Raw genomic sequence first — 26,707 nt, 5'->3', positions numbered from 1 at the left:
CTGGTAGAAGCAAAGTTATGAGAAGGAGTCGACGGTCGTGCTGGGATAGCTCATTTGACACGGACGACTCGATCCGTAGAGCCCACCGAACTCATCTATGCTGAAGTCAGTTATTGCCCTGCTACTCGTCAAAACGCCATGGTGTGGGTTAGAGGTATTGCGTTGTCATACTTTTTTGGTGAGTTGTTAGATTTTTGGCACTATTTAACGAGTGACTACACGGTTTTACCTCGCAAGGTTCACTCTTCGCGAATTACTTGGGGTCGTTGTTTCCGCACCTTTCGGATTTGAGAAGCCACTGAAGATACAGCACAGGAAGTACTGCTGAGAGACCTCAACGGGTAATTATACGGTGTTTAACCCTCGTTCAACGAGAAGACAACGTGGACACACAACCGTTTTCCGGCTGTGGACACTCCTGGAAGAAGATTAAAAGTAATAATAATAATAATCATCATCATTAAGCAAATAAAATGAAAGTATTTATCGCCTTTTTTGCAAAACGATCAAAGGCGTATTCCATTTTTGTTGATGGGTAGAGCCTGAAGTGGCGGCAAACATCCATCTTAGTTGGCTTTTAGGACGAAAGTGGTAGTGGCAGCATATATTGGATTTGTTTGTTGGTCAGATAAGTTTTTTGGGGTAGTGTGGGTGATACGTGCCAATGCCTAAAGTGGAAGAGGTCTAAGAAACGAAAGTTTCTGTATTCCTATCTCGGTGGTGCACTTATTTTTAAAACGTCAGTAGGAAGCTTCATCTTCTCAAAGGATTAGAATCTCCTGTAAATTGTTATTCACTAGGACCACCCGTTATCTCAGTAGTACTACACAACCACGGCAGTATTGCACCAATCCTACCGTGGACATTATCGGAAACACGTGGTGACGTTACAGTAAATACGTGTAGTGGCAGCTAAGAAAAACGCATGGCAATGTGAATGATATCAAGCTAGTTGTGCATTTACGGTGAAGTGGGTCAGCGTGCCTCGTGAAATATCACGATAAAAACTAACAATGAGTAGCGCAATCACTGATAACTGCTTTTAAGCTCCTATAAAGAGGAATATGTTGACGACTACGTCCATAGCGCCTCGTTGGCCTATTACCTACCGAACAGTGCAAGGCAGACACACACAGTAGCAGCACCCAGACGTAACACAACCAGACTCAGACTGCCGGCGCTAGGATTTTTCTTTTCTACGCTGTTATTTCAAGTGGTGGGCTGTCACTGCCTAGTATCACATTACATCGCTTGCGAAAGTTGTTTCGCACACACTTATGATTTATTTTTAACCTAACACATTGACGTATAAACACTGTTTGCAGTCTGAGACTCGATTAATTTGACATTTGAGGTATTGTGCCACAGTTCTGCCTGGCGAAGTGGGTAGCTCTTGTGACCAATTCAACAAAGCTACGTTATAATGATGGTCAGAAAAATGTTGTGCTGGCGTTAGAATACGTATTCACTAAGTGACATTTCAAAAGATATCGTCAAGAGCATCTGAAAGGAGCAGTAGCCACACAGTACAACAATCGCAGGGCTTTCGGAGGCTCTAAGGTGATCGGAATGCAGGAGCAAATTGTATCATTGTTCCCGAATGATTACGTCTGACACCTACAACCTGTTAGAGACCAGGCCTGCAGTTTTGTCACAGATACTAGCGGACCAGCCTTGCATTTATACTGCTCAAATTAGACGATCATTGCACAGGAATTTCTGTCATTGCACAGGCACTACAGTCATTACTAGGTGCTAGTCACGGGTGAAGGTTCACGCCAGGCAACAAACCGAGATTAGAAAGCAGCGTGCCACCAGGGGACAGTCTTTACTAGCCGCTGACGTTTTAGTGGCTATCCGTCGGAGCGACCACCCACTGGAAGATTATCATTTTCTGCTGACCATCTGCCCAGTACATCAGAGTAGGAGCCTAAGCCATATAGCTGTCTTTCAGCGCAAGCACACACCACCATCATCCATGCTGGGGGCGGCGTTTTGATCCTGCCTGGCATGGCACATTTGGTGCTGAGCAGCGGAGGCAAGCCAACTGCCGCTACCACAATGTGCTTTGGTGTCGAATACCACCCGTCCCCGTTCCTTAAAAAGCGCTACAGTCGCCATGCTCTCTCCGTCTGCTGACTACAATGTGCTTCTACTGGTCAAGGTGTTTAAGTAGGCTGTTTAGGTTTTTATGTTGGTAACGCCACGTAGTGCTCAGTATGAAAATTGCTGACTGCGCTGTGTGCAGTCTGTGGCTGGTTGGACTCACTGTTGGAATATTTACTTTTGTTGGGCAGTTGGGTGTGAACAGCGCGTAGCGTTGCGCAGTTGGAGGTGAGCCGCCATCAGTGGTGGATGTGGGGAGAGAGATGCAAGACTTTTGAGAGCGGGCGATGGAAGTGTGTCCGTCAGAAAAAGGAAATATGTAAGACTGGATGTCATGAACTGATATATATATATATATATATATATATATATATATATATATATATATATATATATATATATATATATATATATATATATATATATAGGGTGAGTCACCTAACATTACCGCTGGATATATTTCGTAAACCACATCAAATACTGACGAATCGATTACACAGACCGAACGTGAGGAGACGGGCTAGTGTAATTGCTTATTACAAACCATAAAAAAATGCGCGGAAGTATGTTTCTTAACACAAACCTATGTTTTTTTTTTAAATGGAATCCCGTTAGTTTTGTTAGCACATCTGAACATATAAACAAATACGTAATCAGTGCCGTTTGTTGCATTGTAAAATATTAATTACATCCGGAGATATTGTAACCTAAAGTTGACGCTTGAGCACCACTCCTCCGCTGTTCGATCGTGTGTATCGGAGAGCACCGAATTACGTAGGGATCCAAAGGGAACGGTGATGGACCTTAGGTACAGAAGAAACTGGAACAGCACATTACGTCCACTTGCTAACACGTTTTTATTGGTCTTTTTCACTGACGCACATGTACATTACCATGAGAGGTGAGGTACACGTACACACGTGGTTTCAGTTTTCAATTACGGAGTGGAATATAGTGTGTCCCGACATGTCAGGCCAATAGATGTTCAATGTGGTGGCCATCATTTGCTGCGCACAATTGCAATATCTGGCGTAATGAATGTCGTACACGCCGCAGTACATCTGGTGTAATGTCGCCGCAGGCGGCCACAATACGTTGTTTCAAATCCTCTGGGGTTGTAGGCACATCACGGTACACATTCTCCTTTAACGTACCCCGCAGAGGTGTAAGATCAGGAGAACGGGCTGGCCAATTTATGCGTCCTCCACGTCCTGTGAAACGCCCGTCGAACATCCAGTCAAGGGTCAGCCTAGGGTTAATTGCGGAATGTGCAGGTGCACCATCATGCTGATACCACATACGTCGACGCGTTTCCAATGGGACATTTTCGAGCAACGTTGGCAGATCATTCTGTAGAAACGCGATGTATGTTGCAGCTGTTTGGGCCCCTGCAATGAAGTGAGGACCAATGAGGTGGTCGCCAATGATTCCGCACCATACATTTACAGTCCACGGTCGCTGTCGCTCTACCTGTCTGAGCCAGCGAGGATTGTCCACGGACCAGTAATGTATGTTCCGTAGAGTCACTGCCCCGTGGTTTGTGAAACCCGCTTCATCGGTAAATAGGTAGAACTGCAACGCATTCTCTGTTAATGCCCATTGACAGAACTGCACTCGATGATTAAAGCCATCATCATGTAATTGCTGATGTAGCTAACATGAAACGGGTGAAAGCGGTGACGATGCAGTATGCGCATGACACTACTTTGACTCAGTCCACCGGCTCTCGCAATGTCCCGTGTACTCATGTGTGGGTTCATGGCAACAGCAGCTAACAAACCAACTGCACCCGCTTCTCCTGTGACGGGCCTTTTACGGACCCGTTTGCGTGATACGACCATACCTGTTGTATACGGTTGGCGGTAGATGTTTTCCAAGGTGCGGCACGTTGGATGCTCTCTGTCCGGGTACCGTTCTGCATACACCCTGCAGGCTTCAGCTGCATTTCGTCGACACTCGCCATAGATGAGTATCATCTCCGACTTTTCAGAGTTCGAGTACAACATGGTCACAGTTCCTACAACACTACACTATCACATACGTCTGGTAACACGGTGTACTACAGTTGGTCTGCGTGCGGAGACGAATGCAGAATAACAATAGCAGCAAGCGCTACATGCGGACACTGCGACAGCTAGACCAAACCACAACAGTGCACTACAGCCACACTCGTAAACACGGTCGTCATCGTAAACATGTCCCTGCAGATGCTGCTCGCCGACCGCGGCCCGTGTTTGTTACAACACGCAACTGAACGTCGGAGGTTTCAAGCGTCAACTTTAGGTTACAATATCTCCGGATGTAATTAACATTTTACAATGCAACAAACGGAACTGATTACGTATTTGCTTATATGTTCAGATGTGCTTACAAAACTAACGTGGTTCCATTTAAAAAACGTAGGTTTGTGTTAAAAAACATACTTCCGTGCATTTTTTTATGGTTTGTATTAAGCAATTACACTAGCCCGTCTCCTCACGTTCGGTCTGTGGAATCGGTTCGACAGTATTTGATGTGGATTACGAAATATATCCAGCGGTAACGTTAGGTGACTCACCCTATATATAATGAGTTTTCAAAACTATTAAGGTAAAAACATTGCTTGTTTTCTACAAAAATCTTTCATTTGCCAACTATGCCTATCAGTAGTTAGTGCCTCCAGTAGTTAGAATCTTTTATTTACCTGGCGGTATTGCCACTCGCTGTATTGCAGTAGTTTCAGTAACGAAGATTTTTGTGAGGTAAGTGATTCATGAAAGGTACAGGTCATTGTTAGTCTGGGCCATTCTTTTCTAGGGATTATTGAAAGTCAGACTGCTTTGCGCTAAAAAATATTTTGTGTCAGTTTAGTGATGATCAGAATAACTGAAGAGAGAACTGTCTGAGTACGCTCAGTTTTGCTCAGCTGTTTGAAAATTAAATAACGCAGAAGTTTACCAGCACAGTAATTCTTAATTTTTGAAGGGGACGTTTCAAAGGCTATCCTACATATTCGGGAAGTGGCTGCCTCTCCAGCAATGTTTCCGCTGCTGTGATTTTTATGAAATGAACTATTCAGTTAGAACTGTTTCCTTGATGAACGATCGCCTGATACCTGCCATCACACCACTACAGCCACGCCATGGGTGGTGAAATAAATCACTTTCTGGAAGCCAGCCTTACAACCCACTATTGTAGTCACTCAACCCGATGCTACAGGGGCAAGTGCTGTTGACTGAGCTATCCAAACACGACTCGCCCTCACAGCATTACTTCCGCCAGTGCCTTAACTACTGTCTTGCAAACTCTACAGAAATTCTCTTGTATACCTTGGGATAGTAGCAAATCCGAAAGAAGGTATAGTGGGAAGACATGGCTTAGCCACAGCCTGAGTGATTGTTTTCAGAATAAATTTTCACACCGCGCCATTGAAATATATTTTTCTCCGTTTATCTTTTTGTTCTTTCTTTTACTAACACAATGTGATTCATGTGATGCAATTACTCGAAAATGTATCTTCTCCAGCAGAGCAGTATTTTTGGAATTACAAACGGCTTCCCAGCTCAAATAACTCTGTCTGAAAAACCTTGCAAACAGTAACTACAGTCATGGAAGTACTTCCTTTAAATCCTGTATTTACAAGTTGAGCTGTGCCAGTTCGTATCGATTGCTGTTCCTGGCGACTTCCTCTGCCAATCCGACGATGGGAGAGGAAGTGGACACGGTTCTGGGCGCAGGCGAACTAGGACTTCCTTGGGACCGCTATTCCGTGCCCATCTGCGGTAGCGGGTCATCGGTCACTTAAGTTCTTATGCTTGTTGCAAAGCACTGTCCCACGGATTTTCTCGATTTTCCGTTCTTCTTTAAATTTACCCTTTCCCGTCTTCCCTCTCGAAATCAAGGGTCAAAATTGTGAAAATAGGAAGGTTTCGAGTAATCAGACAGTTCCTGTATTTCACCAAGTTAAATTCTATAACAAGTTTAGTTCACCACAAAAAAGAATTGTGAAATATCTTGATCTGTTTCTGTTAAACTGCCTTTTTTATAATTTTTAAGAAGGAATATTTCTGAGCTTTCTGGGGCTCTGTATTGATGTTGACCTAGTTATAACACTCAAAAATTTCAAGACAGTTCTAAGATTCATATCGTTGTATATTTTATTAAAAGAGAATTTTAAAATTAATTCTAAGCCTTCTGGCGATTTGTGATTATTGATGTTGATCTTTTCGTAATTTTTTTGAAGGGGATAAATTTGAAAGCAAATTTTTAAGCCCTTTTTACACTCTGTGGTTAATGGTTGTTGTTCACTGGCTTTTCGCTTCACTCTGTTTTAAAGGAAATTTTTTTAATGTTTTCACGAAATGAACTAGACGTTGCCAACTACAAGTGATACTGACCCTCTGGCCTGGTCCTTCCAGGAGTTCCTACGACCTCTAATGAAATAATATTTCAATGGTAGCAGAGTGTGGTTGTTCCAGAGTCTGAAAGAGGGACGGGGAGTATGTCTTCCCCTGTTGACGTAACTTGTGGTTTCATTATTGAATTGTATTACTGGTTAATATTCTCGTCTATATTTGTTGTGGTTTTGGAGCGGCATAGTACCGGAGATGGATCCCAGAAGCTGCCTTGACCTGGCCTATTTAAAAAGGGACCGGCTTGAATGTGAGCTTAAACTACGGCCACAAGCAATAGGTGGCGTTATTGCTGAGTTAGCAGTGGGTTGCACATGTCCTTCTACAGCCCTATTCATATTTCTTCCAACCTGATTGGCGAGGTATGTGCATTGCTTTATACTTGTCTCTGTGAACTTAGTCGCAATATTCAATTCCTTGAAGGGGATGAGCTGAGTCGCAAGCACGTAGTGAGATGACCTGGTTGGTCAATTGTTTACTCGTGCCAAGGATTTACAAGTAATCACTAGAAGGAGAGATGAGTGACACAGAGATGGATGGCGCTGGCCTGGACCTCTGAGATGAGGTGGGCCAGGGTGCTGATGCTTACCTTCCCGACAAACTGACTGTAGAATCAACTGATAAGTTATCTAACCGAATTGTGCATTTGATTCGGAGTGTTTCCGGTCTATCCATTGACCAACTGCCTCAAGTGGAAGAGCTGATATGGCTAATTGTCGGTTTTCAGATTCATGCTGATGCCTTGCAGGCTCTCCACTCACTTACACTGCGTTTGTTATATACTTTGACACGGGGTTCGCTGAGTACCGTACTTTCCGAAATACTTAGGCAAGGGGCACTCTGGGAGGTCAGAGCAGTCGTGTGGTACAGTTGAAGTTATCACCCTGCGTCCGTAACGAATTAGAGCGTGACCATTGTGGGCAGGTAGAAGGGCATACCGAGAATTTGCTCCAATACATAGAGCTTGTGCATACGGCACTTGCCGCTTTGCAGACGACGGACATGGAACATGATACTGTGCTCAACATTCTCCAGGGCATGAAACCGGAAGATCATTCGTAGACTGCGTTCGTCCAGAAGTTCACTACGTTTCTGAATTAAACGAATTGTCGTCTACCATGGAAGCTTTGAAGTTTGCAGAAGAGCAGCACAACCAGTAAAAGGTGTTAGAGAACGAATTCCAGGTGCACGGCAGCAACCCCCATCGCCTTCCTTCTGGTCGTAAAGCATGTGGAAAAAAGAATCATCTGGTGATGACCCAATCGAGCAAAGCGTCAGACTTGACAGATGAGGATGTATGCTCCTATCTGAGAGCGGTCGGTGCAAACCTACTAGCCGATGCGCTCGTGTCCACGGCATCAGCGGTTGTTGCTTCCCACGTTTTTGTGTCCATCTTAACCAAGAGCTGCTATTTGGCCTATTAGACACAGGCAGTTCTAATTATTTGTTACATTACCACTGGTTTTTTGTAGAATGTCCCCTTTGCATATCACTCTTCAGAGGTGTCCGCCAGTTCATAGTCAAGTGTGGCTTCTGATAGGTGAGGTGTGGAGAAACTATCCATTTGTGATTTTTCATGGCCATTTAAATTGGTCGTCGTCAAGAATTTGCCCCTTCCCTTACTCGTCGGTTTTGACTAGTTTGGTGCTGATTTCGCCAATAAGATCTTCTCCTATAAGTTTCGGCCTTTGAAAAAAATTGCCATTTGTTCTTGTTGTACCAATCTGAGTTCGTCGTTAACCATCTTGAGCAGGGTCAGGCTCGCAAGCTATAAGAATCTTGAAACAGTATCTCGACGTCCTCACCAACCGTTTACATGTAATGGACAAAATTCAGTAAAAAATTCGCTTACCGGATGATGTCAATGAACGGCAAGCTCCATATCGTTTGTCATTCCCCAAAATGAGGATATTACGGCAGAAAGTGAAACAAATGCCTAAGATGGGGTTATCACGCCATGCACATCGACTTACGCGTTACCCATTTTTCTTGTTCTCAAGGGAAAATACAAGGATCTTAGGCTGATGGTCGAGTGTAGGGCTCTTGACCAAAACGTCGTCCTTGGATGCGTGCCATTCCCCAACTGGCACAATTGTTTCATGTGGTCCTCTGTGGCCAGCTAGTTTACTATGCTTGATCGTAATCAAGCCTATCATCAGATAACGCTTACTGAGGATTTCAGGCAGGTGACTTCATTTTATGTCTGGGACCTACACTCATGCCCATAAATTAAGTATAAATGCAAAATGTGGTGCTACACAACGTGGCGCTACACTAAACTGGCGCTAATAGCATAGGCACATACGGAACACACACGACACAGATCTGTAAGTCCACGGTACACGTGATAAGTTGAGAAAATCGTCCCGAAACATATGTGCTACAAAACTCCACACGTACACAGGCCGCACAACGAGGTGGCATACTCTGGATCAGTTGGTCGAGCTGCTGCTGGGGTACAGCCTCCCATTCTAGCACCAGTACCTGTCGGAACTCCTAAAGTGTCCTAGGGGTTCGAAGACTTGCAGCGATACGTCGACCGTGAGCATCCCAGATGTGCTCGATGTGGTTTAGGTCTGGAGAACAGGCAGACCATTCGCCTGTTACCTTCTGTTTCAAGGTACTCCCTCCACGATGACAACTCGGTGGGGCCGTACGTTATCATCCATCAGGAGGAGGGTGGGACCCACTGTACCCCTGAAAAGGCGGACATATTGGTGCAAAATGACGTCCCGATACACCTGACCTGTTACAGTTCCTCTGTCTAAGACATGCAGGGGTGTACGCGCAACAATCATAATCCGACCCCACACCATCAAACCACGACGTCTATACAGATACCTTTCAAGCACATTAAGGGATTGGTATCTAGTTCCTGGTTAACGCCAGATGAAAACCCGGCTAGAATCACTGTTCAGACTATACCTGAACTCGTCCGTGAACATAACCTGGGATCAATGTTCCAATGACCATGTACGTTGTTCTTGACACGAGGCTCTACGGGCTCTCCTGTGACCAGGGGTCAGTGGAATGCTCTCCGAGGTCTCCAGGCGAATAAACCATGTCTGTTCAGTCTGCTGTGCGTTTGGATACAACTGCTCCAGTGGCTGCGGTAAGGCTCCAAGCAAGGCTGCCTGCAGTACTCCGTGGCAGTTGCGGACACTGATGGTGAGATATCGGTCTTCTTGTGGTGTTGTACACTGTGGACGTGCCGTACTGTAGCACCTGGACACGTTACCTGTCTGCTGGAATCGTTGCCATAATCTTGAGATCACCTGCTGTGTTTGACCAGCGTCCAGTCGCCCTAGTATTCTACTTCTAATAAAGTCATCAATATGTGTTCTTTGAGCCATTTTCGACACACAGTCACCATTAGCACGTCTGAAAACATCTGCACCCTTACTCGCTGCACCGTACTCTGACATGCACCAACACATCTCTGCGTATATGGACTGCTGCCAGCACCACCGTCCAACGATCGCAGGTCAAATGTACCGCATGGTCATACCCCGAGGTGATTTAAACCCGCAAACCGCCCACCAGAGCGTTGTTTCACCATGTATCAGCATTATCCTTGATTTGTGGGCATGAGTGTATATAAGTTCAGTCAGTTTCTTTTTGTCTTATCTACTGGGGTAGCGGTCTTGTCTCATCTGTTGGATCATGTATTGGGCGATCTCAAAATTAGCTACCTCGACGACGTTCTCATCTACAGTAGATCTTTTGACCAGCATCAGTGTCATATTCAGGGAGCGTTATCGCATCTTCGGGCAGCTGGGTTAGACCATCAAATGGTTCAAATGGCTCTGAGCACTATGGGACTTAACAACCATGGTCATCAGTCCCATAGAACTTAGAACTACTTAAACCTAACTAACATAAGGACATCACACAACACCCAGTCATCACGAGGCAGAGAAAATCCCTGACCCCGCCGGGAATCGAACCCGGGAACCCGGGCGTGGGAAGCGAGAACGCTACCGCACGACCACAAGCTGCGGACGGTTAAACCATCAGAAGTCACCCCATCTAGACGTCAGATCTCCTTCCAGAGGCATCTTGCTTCAGAAGACGGGATCAGGATGGCCCAAGAGCACACCTCTGCATTGCGACGGTACCCGACTCCCAGAAATAAAAAAGGAATTATCCTATTCCCGTATATTTCTTCAAAATTTTGCTCATATTGCCGCCACTGTTAACAGTTTACGTAAAAAGAGGGAGGCCTTCGTTTTGGGATAGAATCATCAGTCTGCCTTTGAGACCATTAAAACTGCCTTGAATAACCAACCAGTCGTGGCCATCCTGGACTTTCAAATGACCTTTATTATCCAGACCGAGGCCCAAGTCGAAATTACTGACTACATCATTTCTAAGGTGTTTTCTATATTTGGTCCACATAGGACCTTAGTCAGTGACAGTGTCCCAACCTTTGTTGCATAAGAGTTCAAGCGCTTTTGTTTTCAGAACGCCAGTAGACATATTACGACAGGCCTTTCTAACTTCATGTTTCATTTGCTGAGAGGAAGTAGGAACCTGAAGGAAGCTCTCATCATCTTACTAAGACCCATACCAAGTTGGATGCCTCGCTCCTGTAGATCCACCATGCCTTTAATTATGCCCAACGTGAGGCTATGAAGGCTTCTCCAACTTCTTTAAGGTTTTCTTATCCGCTCAGTTTTCACTTGTCCAATTTTTGGAACATTAACGACCTTATTTTGCCTCAAAAGAGGATATTCAGCTGAAATGGGACAGGGCTAGGCAAAGTATCCCACAGTCCCACCACCAACAAGCCAAGTGTTATTATCTGGGGAAGCAGTCTACTCGCGTGAAAGTTGGTGACCAAAAGTTTGTTCGTAATTTCGGCTCTATGGCGGCAGCTGTGCTAGAAAACTTGCGTCACGTTTTCCAGTACCTTATCAAGTCTTCCAGGTGCTAGGTCCTGTTAACGTTTTGGTTCTTAATCTAGCTAGCAGTGGGATCTTCGGAGTACACATCAGTCTGGTAAACAAGCCGGGTACAGCCCTTCCGTTCACCCACTTCCTTGGGGTGAGGTGGGGTTATTGTTTCAGTGGTGGAGGTACAGCCAAGTAGCCTCATTTCGATTTCTGTTCTGGGCGACTTCCTCGGCTTGGGTTCTCTTGTGGTCGTCTGGCGGCGCTGCTCCACAATGCGCGAATCTAGTTTGGACAGTGTTGGCAGGAAGCTGGGGTATGAGATGAAGCGGTCGGGACTGCGGCTGGCCGATTATGAAGGAAGTGACCAAAGGCTTCATTCTGTGACAGGCTGGTATCTGTTGGTTTTCCATTGATGGTGTATTGCCACTGCCGTCAAATGCGTTGCCATCCATCTCCAACTGATAGCTTGTTACCAAGTGGTCTCTTACCACTTGGTACAAGCTATCAGTTGGTGATTCACTTGCATCGTTTTCCCTTGCCTGTGATTGCATCGGTCGGTTATCTCAGAGGACGATGTGAAATGTGTTGTTTGGCCACTTGTGGGTTCCATGTGCCCCTGATTAGTTGCAAGTTGCCCATGTTACTGTCCAGTGACTGATTTTAGCATTGTTTGAGTTACTCGTAGTATTGTCTTTGGATGGAGCAGTGAAGAGGTCCATCTAATAGGAGTCCTACTGGCATAGACAAGAAAATTGTTGCGCTGAGTAATTAAACTCTTTTTTTTAATTGTATTTTAGAATTACGTTGGTCATTCAATGGAGCGTCCATTAGCCTCATCTGCACAGGGAGATGGTAGTCATCTAACTACTTAAAAACAACTAGCAGGAATACAAAAAATGTAAGAAGAGTGATGTTTAATCCCCTACAGGCCTGCTTGCTGTCACTGTTTTTACATTTGTTGTATTCTTTCTAGTTGTTCTGAAGTAGCGCATTTACTCTCTTAAAAATGCTGTCCTGTTCATTTTTACTATGCTGATATACTGTTTGGGTCAATATGACTTGACATACCAAAATACTGAAGAAAAGACTTCTACTCACACGTACCTTTCGTACAGTGTAAACCATCGATGTTGTTGCTATATTACAGTACGTTATTAATGATCATAACGATTATAATAATAGTAATAATAAAAACAATAATACATAGAACATAACCAAAGAAAATTTATTATTTTAATATTCACACAGGATACATTAGGAACAACAGACATTTCCACAAAAAAGTCATTCTCAACAATCATCTGTCTGTCTGCCAATATCACTTTGTTCCCTTCTTACTCACTGCAGTTTGGACACAAGTAGGTGACGTGTGTTTTGCATACATTATATTACACTTTCCGCACATCATCTCTGTTTAATTAGCACTGCTCAAAGGACAGAAATTAACGGTGTGCACGTTTAGTAGAGTTTCTTGTTGTTACTGATCTAGCCACACCTGCTATTCTTTCAGGGTCTTGGACGCTCCTGACAATTCTCGATGAATCGTCTGTTCTTGGAAGATAATTCCTCTATATAATGTGCTCTGCAATCAATGACTTTGCAAGTTCCTCCAAAACACTCTCCTCCTAGCCCGTTATTACATTCCTGTTAGTGTCAATTGAAGTGCACGAGACATACGCGTTATAAGCAGCAACATCAAGAATATTGTAAAAAACTAACATGGGCCATCCATTGGTTTTTCGTTTGTATTTTGGTTGATTCATAATCTAAAATAATTTTTGGCTTCTCAGCAGCCCTGTCACTTATTTCTCAACTATGGTGGAGAGTGCTCATTAGTACAACATTTTTATTTCTCTTAGGAATTTAAGTGACCACCATAGTGTCATTTGTTAAGTAAAATATGAACCTCCTGGTTCGTTATATTTTGTGGAAGCGCTGGCTTATTTTTAAGTATGGTTCCCAAAATTGTCAGTTTTCAGTTCAGGAGCAGCTATCTGCAAATTGTATGACGTAAACTGTCACGTGTAAAATTCTGTCTTCGCAAATGAGGGGTAAGATCAGCAACTACTTTAATTCACTGACTTTTTTCTGGTGCCGCTCCACTGTTTTTTCCTCTACAAATTTGGGCTTTCAGTACATATGAACATTTGGTTCTCGCAGAGTCCACATTTTGATCCCGTATTTTTCCGGTAAGCTTAGCATGTGGTGTTTGAATGGACAGCGGCCTCTAAATGCTACCATCTGCCCGTCGACGGCCACTTTTCCCCTGGATTGTACAGTTTAGGAAGGTCTTCTGACCAGTTCTCCCAGATACTGCGAGTTACTTCGAGCTTATCAGTACGTCTTCTTTCCTCTCTTGTGGATTTCTTATCAGATCGCAAAACGCGCGATATTTTACAGAATGTTTCCAGGGCCTTGGTTGCTCGATATATGTTCCTCTCATTATCATTATCTTGCAAGCTGTTTGTGGATTCCCCGTGTGAGCGACAGACACCCGCAAGGAATAGGAGTCATAAGTAAGTGTGAAAAAGAGGATCATCCATGTTCGTCCATTGTTACCCATGATCTGTTGCCCCTCAGTATTTCTCATCTCTATTATTTCATTCTAAAGTACTGTAGAAAATAATAGTTCAAATGAACGTTTTACATCACTTACCCTGCTGCTTGCATACCTGGTAGCTACCAGAGTGCTCCTGATGACGTTCGGAGCAGGTAGGCGGCCGTGTTGTGCTGTGACTGCAACTGCTGTTCTATGTTACAGCTTTTAGAAACAAAAGTGTGCATACTACTTTGAACAGCCTGTGGACTGTCGTCAATATCATCATAACTCTCGCTTTCAGATGCGTTACTGACATGATTTTCGAACTTGGAAAGTGATCCCTCTTCTGTTGAGCTATTTATTAGTTCTTCCAACTCAGGGCCAGACAGTGATGTATTCGCCATGATTTCACCATTCAGACTGATCACAAGCGACAGTTGTAAAAATTATAATTTCTTTTGACATTTTATTTTCAGTGATGTGACTGTAAGACATGTAAAGGGAAAAGTGGTACGCTACAGTATGAGATTATAGGGAATACGGCAGAGGGATATCATAGTCGAGAAAGAAAGAATCTCCAAGAGTGTTCAGCAATGTATTCTGAGAGATCGAAATTTTATATGGGAAGGGATTCACGTACAGTGTTAGACATAAGATCCGGTCACCCGCCGGCCGCCAAAGAAACTATGTAATGGTTTGTTTGTAAATTGCCCTTGGGGCGTGCAATAGTATGAATTACGTCAGTAAGGAAGCCTGCTAAGTCAGTACACGTGGAGCGTGGGACTGTACTGGTTAAATGAGAGCTGACATTATTTGACTGTAAACAGTGATTTTGAATCGAGTTATGGCTTTGCTGTTAGCAAGTCAGTGATCTAGTTAAGTGTACTGAAATCAGTTATATTGCTTTATGTGAATCATTTATTGTATGTGTAACTAGATTACTGACCATTTAGACATAATTATGGTAGTTGGATACATTGTTATTATTCAATATTTTGTGATTGGATGTAGATTGTATAGAGAAAGGAGTAGCTGGTGACCTTATTACTTTGTGTCTATCGTAGATAAGTTGAGTATGAGGACTTACTGGTGTCACTACACTAAGGGCCAAAGGCCATACACTCTCTCTTGTTACAATACACATTGTTTCTTCTTTTGTGGCTACTGTTATTTAAAAGATAATATTTTGTTTTAATCTTTTTAGCCCCGCTAAAGTTGGTTTAGCGAACGAATAATTTACTGACCAGGCTGATATGAAATGTCTTCGGACTGAAGAAAAGTAAGACAGGTTCATATCATTTGTCACTCTAAAAAGGGGTTCAACAACATAAAGTGGTGAAGATGCTAAAAAGTCTGAGAAAAATTGGAGTGAACTGCACGAAAAGACGCGTACAAGAACCAAGAGAGAACAGGAAGACTGAAAGACCGGGATCGAAGAGCTTGGATTAAAATGGAAGTATACAGAGACGCAGTATTTTGCCCCTACACTTCAAACTATATGTCGAAGAAGCAATGAGGGAAATAAAAAAAGTTCAAGATTGAGATTAAAATTCAAGGTGAAAGGACATTAATGATAAGATTCGCTTGTGACATTACTACATTCAGTGAAAGTGAAAAAAATTAAAACATTTGTTGAATGGGATTAACGGTCTAGTGAGTCCAGAATATCGACTTAAAGTAAACCGGAGAAAGACAAAAGTAATGAGAAGTCGCAGAATTGAGAATAGCGAGAAACTTAACATCAACGTTTTTAATAACCAAGGAGACGAAATTAAGGAATTGTGGTATTTTAGAAGCAAAAAAGGCACTCGGACGATGCAAGGAGGAGGAAAAGGTGGACTGTCACGAGTAAAGAGGGTATTCCTGGCCATTACAAGTCTACTGACACCTCACAGTGGCCTTAATTTGAAGGAAGAAATTTATAAGAAATTACGCTTGGTGCACATCACTGTATGGTACTGAAACATGGACGGTGGAAAAACCAGAAGAGAATCAAGCGTTTGACATGTGATACTACTGAGGAAGAATGTTGAAAATTAGGTGGACTAATAAGGTGAGCAATGAGGAGGTTGTTTGCAGAACCGGCGCAGGAATGAGCAAATGGAAATCACTGACAAGAAGATGGGATAGGATGATAGATCATATGCTGATACGTCAGGATATAAGCTCCATGGTACTGAAGGGAAATGTAGACAGTTAAAATTGTAGGGGAAGGCCGGAACTGGAACACTTCTAGAAGATAATTGAGGAATGAGAACGTAAGGAGTAAGGGCTACTCTGAGAAGAAGAGGCTGGAGCACACAGTCATTACCCAAATACACAAAAACTAGATACTTGACAAATAAACATTAGTTTCTGACATTAAATATACATTGAATATAAATGTTACAAATAGTATAGTATTTGTGAAAATTGCAACATCCAGAAGGGAAGGCCTAAAATTGGAGGATACGTATAACCTTGCAGACATGATATATGATCAGGATTGTACAGAGACAGCGCACACGTAGACACAAAAGCGCTCTCTTTTGTGTGATTGGACAGGTCAATGTCACGCCATGCTCAGCAGGTGCTGATCCGTCAAACGAAGTGCAACGTGCAAGCAAGTGCCTGTATACCTCAACGACGTTAAAGGGCGCAGTATAAGCGTGTCGGTTATTTCGAACAGGGCATGTTGTTTGGTGTCAGGAAACTGGTGTCTCGCGGTTCTAGGCGCGCAGTCCGGAACCGTGCGACTGCTACGGTCGCAGGTTCGAATCCTGCCTGGCATGGATGTGTGTGATGTCCTTAGGTTAGTTAGGTTTAAGTAGTTCTAAGTTCAAGGGGACTGATGACCACAGCTGTTAAGTCCCATAGTGCTCAGAGCCATTTGAACCATTTTTTTTTTTTTAGGAAACTGGTTTGTCATACCTTGACACTGCGGCTCGTATAGGGCACGCTGCTAGGACAGTGATCTGGGTGTGGAAGCCGAAGATAAACGAGGATCATGTACAACGACGAACGGGTACTGGAAAACACATTGTCGCTAGAGCACAGGATGACCGCGGTTTTGTCCGAATAGCCGTAACAAACAGGACAGCTTCGTCCATAGTGTTGACTTGCTGTTGGATCACTGCAAGATGTGGACAAGTCTGCCTCGCCGGTTCTACACCATCTGATGAGGGCTGTACTGGTCAGATAAAAGGAAGAAATGGAAAGCAATTTGGAGGCGGGCTGCTAGACCTGTTAACCGAAGGTTCGAACAACACACGAATATATGGACGTGCTTTGGGAACTCAAATGGGAATCCCTAGAAGGAAGACGTAGTTCTCTTCGAGGAACGCTACTGAGAAAATTTAGAGAACCGGCATTTGAAGCTGCCTGTAGAATTATTCAACTGCGCCATATGCATCTTGCGTATGGGCCGTGATGAAAAGATACGAGCAATTAGGGTTTATATGGCGGCATATAGACAGTCGTTTTCCTCTTGCTGTCTTTGGGAGTAGAACAGGAAAGGAAATGACTAGTAGTGTTACAAGGTGCCCTCTGCCAAGGATCGTATGGTGGCTTGTCAAATATGGACGTAGACGTAGATGTAGATGTAGGAACGCACATTATAAAAAGTTATTGTTTTAACACATTCATAATAAGTAACCTAGTACCAAATATATGTAAGATTGTTGTACTTTATGTAATCTACTGTACTGCATCATTTTATACGTGAAAAACAGGTAAATGAAGTTTGATTACAGATATCGCAAAGATGTAAGTGTGCGTAGTTTCCCACCCAATTGGGTTACTATCCTTAGTAGTTGGGTAATTATGTTCTTAAGAAGGGAAGCTTATATTAAATACAAATGACTGGCAATAATCATCACTTAAATTATGTTCCCATTTCTGTTAAGAAACGAAAATATGGAAATGCATAGTAACCATAACATGGTATTTGTAAACACTTCTTTTTTCGCATTTCAGCGAATTATAGAATAATATTATCTTGTATAAGCAGCAATCACAAGCGTAGACTAGAGGATTCATCTCCAGTACATGCAGCATGATCCCAAGCAGAGTATGCATCACACCTTTACCATTATTTTTCGCCGTCCATATTTATCTAGAGGTGCAATACAACACATTAGGTTGTACACTATGTCTAGGTACTGATTTCAATACTCCACGAAATTAGTAATTGTGGTCACCGTTAGCGTCATCATACCAAATGCTAAAAACATCCATACATCCGATGCCTCTGGTGTATGATCCTTACTATTGCTTCCCTGTTTCTTTCTTTTCAGCTGACAGAGTAAAGCCCACACGTACTGCTTTCTCATTATAATTATCTCTACCCAGACTGTTGTTTCTTTTGGTGTCTTCCTTTCTTCTACGTTTCTGCTTCTTCCAGTCCTTTTTCACTATGGTGTGCGCTGTCCTCTTTCAATGCACAATTACCCCAGTGTGTCACTCAGTACTACAAGATCAAATTTTGTATGTTTAACTGGTACTTCATGAAAGCCTATCCAAGAAATTATAAATAAATTATAGTTGTTAACAGCGTATTAAGGTAAAAGTAAATCAGTAACAACTGTACGTTTACCCTCTAAGTTTTTGTCTGCTAAAAACAGCAAGGATCTGGCAGATTTCATTTGCCTTACATTTACGCATTCTGTAGCTCACATGGTACCTGTGTTCTTTCTTGCTCCTGTTTGTTACTTTAAGATATCAGAAGGGGGCAGCAGTAATCAAAAATTCTTCAAATTTACCACAAGGTTTAAATGTTAGATGCTTACGATTAACCGCTGCGCACGATTAGTCAAATCTTCCTTCACTGATGTTTCATGTTTATTAGAATATATACTGCTCTGCGAAACTTAAGGACGAGATAGATAAAGTGACGTACAGATTAACAACTCAGTTGAAATGAATAAAAATGCGGGATCTTGTGGCCAGACGTCTCCCAGTCATTCACAGAAAGCTGTACGTCATATTGCGTGAGGTGAGCGTGACTATATTGTCAAAAGGGACTGTATCTGGAACATGAGGCAGTTGAAGGGAGGGGAGAGGACTCTGACCATATTTGATGAACGAGCAGTTATGGTGCACCGTGGTGGTATTCTTTATTACATGGTCAGTGGCAACACTTACAGGACTTCGCACGGAAAAGAATCATCAGGAAATTGAGAGAAGGGCGAAGTATAACAAGTGTAGGCCAGGAATTTAGTGTTGCTCACAACATAGTTTCACGTTCATGGGAAGCGTTCCGAACCACACGTACGTCAACCTGCAGTCAGATACAGCCGCAGACGAACGTTACATTGTATAACAGGCAAGACGGATCCCTTGTCAAACATCGTGTGCAACTGCAACAACAGCTAACAAGACTGCAAGACACGCAATCTCGGGCTCCACAGCTGCATGGCGAGTGCAGGTGAGTGGTCTCTTTGCCCGACGCTAGGTGCGTTATGTTCCATTCACGGATTAGGATACTGAAAAACAAAGAATGACATCGCGTGCTCTTCTCGAATGAGAGCAGATACTATCTCAGCTGTGATCCTGGACGTACTCTCGTACGGTGAGAGGTCGGAACAAGTAATGCACCCACTAACGTTGTCGAACATGATAGTTTTGTGGTCCAGCTGTTACGGTGGTTGGAGGAATAATGATGCATGGTCCTACTTTCCTACAAATACTCCAACATGCATTATTATGACACTATACTCCTTCCCCACGTGCGCCTTTTCACGGGTTGCTTTCAGGCCTGACTTCATTTTTGTGGGTGATTATGCGTGACCGAATCGAACAGCTTAGTTCGATGAGATCTTGGAACGAGAAGTTGTTAGACGAATGTACTGGCCCGTCCGTTCTTTCTTTCTTTCTTTCTTTTGCTTGTTCCGTTTTCCTGCAATGACGCAGGGTCGGCATGGTTAATTGGATTTGGCAAGGCTAATTTAAGGGGTGGCTAGATGCCCTTCCTCCAACCACCCTCTACCCCCTAGGACAGGATAAGTGTACCCCAACTGTCTGTGTCTAGTGTAATCCATGGAATAGTGCGAATGTGGTCAGATGTCTGCTAGCCGTGTACCTGAGTCGGGACGTGGGGACCAGCCCGATATTCACCTAGGGGGTTGTGGAAAACCGCCTAAAAACCACATCCAGGCCGGCCGGCACACCGGCCTCTGTCGTTAAGCCGCCGGGCGCATTCGATCCGGGGAAGGCGCGCCTACCCGAGTCCTGGAAGCAGCGCGTTAGCGCTCTCGCTAACCTGGCGGGTGTGCTGGCCCGTCCGTTGTCCGGGCTAAAATCTAATTCGACCGCGGGAAGGTTGCGTTGGAAAGATGCATCGCACCATACTCAGATGCACCGTGACCATCTAGCAGCTCTCAACCAAGCTGGAGGAGTAAAAGAACGCTCAGCCGCAACAACTACTTGCCATTGGAGCACGTTGCAGAGTGTGCATTGCCGTCTGTGGAGAACATACACCTTATCAGAAATCATAAATGTCCAGAAACCACGATAAATCGCTGTGACTTCACCGTAATTACTTTTTTTGAATAAAATGTCGTTTCTCTCGGTCTTATTGCTTACTTATTTCGGTTACCATTTGTGTTATACGGTAGCAGTTCTTTCTATGTATGGTCCATGTTTCATCAAGCTATGTTATTTGGCAGTCACAGAACACGAGAAACTTACTTTCATCCTTAAATTTTGCACATTAGTAAATAAAATAGTCTCAATGAGTAAGCGGTTAAATCTACTTCTGTCTGTTCTACCGGAAAAAGTAATATAAACCGAAAGCTTTGATTGTCACGGACCATTTGCTTCAACAGCATGAGGCTTATTTTTGGCATGGAAGCGTAACTGCCATTGCTACAAATTTTATGTTTCTTCTGGCGTTCATCTGACATTTATGGCACAGTAAGGGCTAGGTTCAAATGGCTCTGAGCACTATGGGACTTAACATCTATGGTCATCAGTCCCCTAGAACTTAGAACTAATTAAACCTAACTAACCTAAGGACAGCACACAACACCCAGCCATCACGAGTATGGGCTAGGGCAATATGATAAAATATTGATGTATAGAGATGGTTTTTAACGTTGAGATAATAAGCGCCCTGGCTGAAGTGTTAATAAAAAGTTTTTAAACATACACATTACAAGGTTAACGAAAACTTCATGCGCTCTACCCCATTCTGTCTTACTTTCCCTTACACATCCTCACATATCAGCGTGCAGAGTGACTTCCCGATTTTCGATTCGTAACAGGCAGCTGGTGTTGTTCCACTAGAAGCATTTGTGTCACAATATGTAGTAAAATCCGTACTGTCGGATCAAATTAGTTCGCACCTGTAGGTTGATAACCGAATGAATAGGTTTCAAAGCAGAGTAGCTGTCACGCCTTCACTGTCAATTCGTGTCAGCGACTGCAATTAACTGAAATTTGCCGCACCACAAACGGTGCCACTACTGAGCACTGAAATGTGCGTTAAAAACTTGGAGAGATGTTCCATTGACTGAAATGTGTCTGTTTTCCGTGTATCTTGCAGTTTTCGTGTAGGCTTGTGAAAGCTAGTGGGTGCTTATGAATAATTACATACAACGACTAAAAAATCGTAGCAACAAAAAGCAATTAATTTAGAGAATGAAATTTAGGAAATAAATTTGCCTAGGAAAGATATTTATGTGATTAACATTGCAGGATCGCAGGTTAATGTAAGTGAGGCATAAACCATTGCAAATGTGAAATGCTGGACGTTAATAACTGGTGTAATCGCCAGATTGTTGAAGGCTAACAAGCAAATGTCAATTGATCATGTAATACATGTGCCGGAGGTCAGTTTGTAGGATGGGGTTCCATGCCTATTGCACTTGGTCAGTCATTAAGGGATAATTAATTCCGATTGTGCATGCAGCTGGAGTCGTCCGATTATATCTCATATGTGCTCGACTGGAGACAGATCTGGTGATCGAGCAGGCCAAGGCGACAGGTCGACGCTCTGTGGAGCATGTTGGGTTATAACAGCGGATGTGGACGAGCGTTATTCTGTTGGAAAACACCCTCAGAAACGCTGTTAGTGACTGGCAGCACAAAAAGATGATCCACAGACTAACTTACAAATTCGCAGTGTATGTGCGTGGGATAACGAAAGTACTCCTGCTGTCATGAAATCGCATCCCTGACCATAATATACGTGTAGGTCTGCGAGTCTGCAGGCCCTCAAGTGGACTCCTTTTAAGCAAAGCCTGGCGATCACTGCCACCGAGAGGGAACCACATTTTATGTGGAAACACAATAGACCTACAATGAGCCTCGCTTGGCACCTTTGAAGTCGCAGATGGAGATGGTTTGGGGTCAGTCGTATGCACATTACAGGGCGTCTGGCAGGGCGCTGTCCTTGAAGTAACCTCTAACAATTCTCTGCGTCACTGTGGTGCCAACCGAAGATTGATGTGGTGCTCCACACGCAGTACCTCGCTCCCGAGCTATGAGCCGAACACAATGGCCTTCCCTCTCGAATAGTTCACGTAGCCGTCCGAAGCCCTTTTTTTTTTCTTTTTTTGACCACATATTCTTCTGGCCATCGCTACCAAGAATCAAGTGCAGTGGCTGCATTCCTCTCAAGTCTTCCTGCAAAATCGCGGAAGGAACATTGAGCTTCTCGAAGCCCAATAAACCATCTGATTCAAAGTCAGTGAGGTGTTGATAATGACATCTTTGTCACCCCAAAGACATTCTCGACTAATGTCAGCTGACCGGGTCCAATTGCAACAACAACTAACGCTCACGATTCCCGAGAGGGGACATCCAATGGGGAGGTGATCATCAGAAAACAACTGAATAAATAACGAGTCGGGCCATGGAATGTCAGAAGCTCGAACGTGTTAAGGAAGCTAGAAAATCAAGCACAAAGGCTCAGTCTAGATACAGTAGCTGTCAGTGGAGTGAAATGGGAAGAAGACAAGGATTTCTGATCAGATAAGTAAAGGGTAATATTAACATCAGCAGAGAACGGTATAACAGGAGTAGGATCCGTTACGAATAGGAAGATAGGGCAGAGAGTTTGTTACTGTGAACAGTTCACTGATACAGTTGTTCTTATCAGAATGGACAGCTAATCAACGCCGATGTTTCTGGTATAAACGCCGACATCGCAAGCTGAAGATGAAAAGATAGTGAAATTACATGACGATATGGGAAAGCTAATACAGTACGTAAAGGAAGATGAATATTTCGGGGACTTGAATGCAGTTGTAGGGGAAGGAGTAGAAGGAAAGGTTATAGGAGAATATAGGCTCCGGACAGGGAATGGTAGAGGAGAGAGACTAATTGAGCTATGTAATAAATTTCAGCTACAAATAACGACTACTCTATTCAAGAATCACTAGAGCAGGAAGTATATGTGAAAAGGCCGGGTGATACGGATGGATTTCAGTTAGATTACATAATGGTCAGAAAGAGGTTCTGAAATCAGATAGTGGATTGTAAGGCATACCCCGAAATAGACACATATGCAGATCACAATTTAGTAGTGATGAAGACTAGGTGAAGCTTAAAAGATTAGTCAGGAAGAATCAATATCCAAAGAAGGGCGATACATTTGTAGTTCTCTAAAGCTACAGATACAGCAATAAGGAATAGCTAAGGAGGCAGTGCAGTTGAAGAGGAAAGGACGTCTACGGAAAGGCCCATCACAGTAGTTGGAAAGAAAAACCTAGGTGCAAAGAAGGTAACTGCGAAGAAACCATGTATAACAAAAGAAATACTTCAGGTGATGAAGGAAGTACAAAACTGTTCAGGGACATTCAGGAATACGGATACGCATGTCGCTCAGGAATGAAATAAATAGGAAGTGCAGGGAAGCTAAGACGATATGACTGCATGAAAAATCTGAAGGAATTGAAAACGAAATGATTGTCGGAAGGACACTGCTATCCTGAATGAAAGTGAAGAAGACTTACATGATCTGTTGAATGGAATGAAAAGCCTAATGAATACAGAAAATGTACCGAGAGTAAATCATAGAAAGACGAAAGTAATGAGAAGTAGCAGAAATGAAAACAGCGAGATACTGAATAACAGCATCGAAAGTCACAAAGTTGATAAAGTTAAGGAATTCTGCTACCTAGGCAGCAAAATAACCAATGGCAGGGGGCGAAATGAGAACATCAAAAGCAGACCAGCACTGGCATAAGGGCATTCCTTGGTAAGAGATGTCTACTAGTATCATACATAGGCCTCAATCTGAGTAAGAAATTTCGGAGAATGTACGTTTGGAGCACAGTATTGTACGAGTATGTATGGTAGTGAAACATGGACTGTGGGAAAACCGGAACACAAGAGAATCTAAGCAATTGAGATGCTGTGTTACAGATAAATGTTGAAAATTGGGTAGATTAATAAGGTAGGAACGAGTAGGTTCTGCACAGAACTGGAGAAGAAAGGAATTTGTGGAAAACACTGACAAGGAGAAGGGACAGGATGATAGGACATCTGTCAAGAAATCAGGGAATGATTTCCACGGTACCACAGGTAGCAGTAGAGGAAGGCGGAATTTGGAATAAATTCAGCAAATAATTGAGGACGTAGGTTGTAAGTGCTGCTCTAAGATGAAGAATTTATCACACAAGAGGAATTCGTGGTGAGCAGCATAAAACCAGTCGAAAGATTGATGACTCAAAACAAATGTCAATAGAAATGAAATCGTCGTTCGGTATTGCTGGCCGAGAGACCCCATGCGGAGTGCTTTTTAGCTGACGCTACTTCGGCGACTTGCGAGTCAATGATGATGAAAAACACACACCACCAAGTCATCTCAAAGCAGGGAATATGCCTGACTACGCCGGGAATCGAACCTTGAACCCCGTGCGCGGGAAGCGAGAACGCTACCGCAAGACCACGAGCGCCGGTCATGTTAATAGTACACTCCTGGAAATGGAAAAAAGAACACATTGACACCGGTGTGTCAGACCCACCATACTTGCTCCGGACACTGCGAGAGGGCTGTACAAGCAATTATCACACGCACGGCACAGCGGACACACCAGGAACCGCGGTGTTGGCCGTCGAATGGCGCTATCTGCGCAGCATTTGTGCACCGCCGCCGTCAGTGTCAGCCAGTTTGCCGTGGCATACGGAGCTCCATCGCAGTCTTTAACACTGGTAGCATGCCGCGACAGCGTGGACGTGAACCGTATGTGCAGTTGACGGACTTTGAGCGAGGGCGTATAGTGGGCATGCGGGAGGCCGGGTGGACGTACCGCCGAATTGCTCAACACGTGGGGCGTGAGGTCTCCACAGTACATCGATGTTGTCGCCAGTGGTCGGCGGGAGGTGCACGTGCCGGTCGACCTGGGACCAGACCGCAGCGACGCACGGATGCACGCCAAGACCGTAGGATCCTACGCAGTGCCGTAGGGGACCGCACCGCCACTTCCCAGCAAATTAGAGACACTGTTGCTCCTGGGGTATCGGCGAGGACCATTCGCAACCGTCTCCATGAAGCTGGGCTACGGTCCCACACACCGTTAGGCCGTCTTCCGCTCACGCCCCAATATCGTGCAGCCCGCCTCCAGTGGTGTCGCGACAGGCGTGAATGGAGGGACGAATGGAGACGTGTTGTCTTCAGCGATGAGAGTCGCTTCTGCCTTGGTGCCAATGATGGTCGTATGCGTGTTTGGCGCCGTGCAGGTGAGCGCCACAATCAGGACTGCATACGACCGAGGCACACAGGGCCAACACCCGGCATCATGGTGTGGGGAGCGATCTCCTACACTGGCCGTACACCACTTGTTATCGTCGAGGGGACACTGAATAGTGCACGGTACATCGAAACCGTCATCGAACCCATCGTTCTACCATTCCTAGACCGGCAAGGGAACTTGCTGTTCCAACAGGACAATGCACGTCCGCATGTATCCCGTGCCACCCAACGTGCTCTAGAAGGTGTAAGTCAACCACCCTGGCCAGCAAGATCTCCGGATCTGTCCCCCATTGAGCATGTTTGGGACTGGATGAAGCGTCGTCTCACGCGGTCTGCACGTCCAGCACGAACGCTGGTCCAACTGAGGCGCCAGGTGGAAATGGCATGGCAAGCCGTTCCACAGGACTACATCCAGCATCTCTATGATCGTCTCCATGGGAGAATAGCAGGCTGCATTGCTGCGAAAGGTGGATATACACTGTACTAGTGCCGACATTGTGCATGCTCTGTTGCCTGTGTCTATGTGCCTGTGGTTCTGTCAGTGTGATCATGTGATGTATCTGACCCCAGGAATGTGTCAATAAAGTTTCCCCTTCCTGGGACAATGAATTCACGATGTTCTTATTTCAATTTCCAGGAGTGTATTTGTTCCAGTCAGAAATGTATACTTCCGAACTCATTACTAGGAAACCGCACAATAATAATGTATATTGATGGGAATTAGTATTCGCTGTAAGGTTTGGTTTAGCGACGAAGCGAACTTTCATTTCGATGTGTTCCTCAATAACCAAAATTGGCGTATTTGGGGGACTGAGAATCCGCATTCCGCGATCGGTAAGTCTCTTCGCCCTCAACGGTTGACTGGTGTGCAATGTGCAGTCACGGAACAATCGGTACGATATTCCTTGATGGCACGGTGACTACCGAACGGTTTTGGACGATGATTTTATCCCCATTATCCATAGCGACCCTAATTTAGACAAGATTTTTTTCATGCAAGGCTGATCTCGACCCCGTCGAAGCAAGAGAGTGCTTGATGCCCTAGACAGCACTTTGAGGACCGCATTGTGGCTCTGTTGTACCCAAAGGCCACTGGCAA

This window comes from Schistocerca serialis, chromosome 1, assembly GCF_023864345.2.
Source record: "Schistocerca serialis cubense isolate TAMUIC-IGC-003099 chromosome 1, iqSchSeri2.2, whole genome shotgun sequence".
NCBI classification, from domain to species: domain Eukaryota; kingdom Metazoa; phylum Arthropoda; class Insecta; order Orthoptera; family Acrididae; genus Schistocerca; species Schistocerca serialis.
This window is presented reverse-complemented; position numbering follows the sequence as displayed.